Consider the following 989-nt stretch of genomic DNA (forward strand, 5'->3'; position numbering starts at 1 on the left):
GTCTCTTTGATTAAAATTTAATACTTGTTTACTTCTGGGAGAACTGGTAATAATCTATACGGAATTTGTTACAAAAACGGGGTATTTCTATCTATATAATGATATGGATATATTCCTGGAAATAATCCATACAATAATATTTTTATCTCATATTATGGCTTATATCAGGATAAGTTGGACCCATTTTGGTATCCAACCTTAGAGCATGGAGAGTAAGAATGATTATTTAAAAGGAGGTGATGGTGAAAAAAGATGTACATTTTAAGGAAAAATATGAATTAAAAATTATGAGTGCTTATTTATTAAATTATGTGGGATAGTATAAATAAGGGATAGCCAGTGAAGTCATAGTAGTGATGATCAGTCATATATAAGTTATTAGTGATTAAGTATAGAGAAAATGTATCCCTGTATGACTGATACTCGGAAAAATGATAGATCCCAGTGCTGTGGTGATTTATGCACATATACATGTGGTATTATTATTAAGAGCCTGACAAGGCTCATTCTCTTACAGTACCCAATCTTCGCAAGTGGTTACCCACTTGGTACTGGTTGGGCCCAACACTGCTTAGCTTCCAAGATCGGGCGGGATTGGGCGTGATGCCAGTGCGGTATGACTGTACCATATAATAAAATTAGTCAGGCACATACTATTAAAGGTTTTTATTAGGATAATACATATATTATATACAGAGTTTTATATATAGTGATATTTACATAGAGAAGTGAATTGTGCTTGGAAAAAGAAGTAGCTTATCTGTGATCGGAGGATTTTAGAAGGGAGTGCTTCTCTCATAGAAATGGGGCGATCTCATATCCCTCGTTGAAGCCCATGGGGTGTGTAGTTTTCAGATGGAATATCCAGAACATCTCTCTTTGGGAGAGCTTCTTAGCCAAATCTCCACCTCTCTCGCCACTGGTCACGTGTTCGATGGCTTTAAAGGTCATCTCTTCTGGATTGGAATTGTGTTTCAATTTGAAGTGTC

The 989-nt window shown here is 35.9% G+C and overlaps 1 pseudogene; it reads right to left on the reverse strand.

Moving 5' to 3' along the window:
• Nucleotides 1-508: 508 nt before the first annotated feature.
• LOC134946038 (5S ribosomal RNA) lies at nt 509-628 on the reverse strand (annotated as a pseudogene).
• Between the last annotated feature and the right edge of the window lie 361 nt (nt 629-989).

The sequence above is a fragment of the Pseudophryne corroboree genome, chromosome 7 (assembly GCF_028390025.1).
Source record: "Pseudophryne corroboree isolate aPseCor3 chromosome 7, aPseCor3.hap2, whole genome shotgun sequence".
Classification (NCBI taxonomy): domain Eukaryota; kingdom Metazoa; phylum Chordata; class Amphibia; order Anura; family Myobatrachidae; genus Pseudophryne; species Pseudophryne corroboree.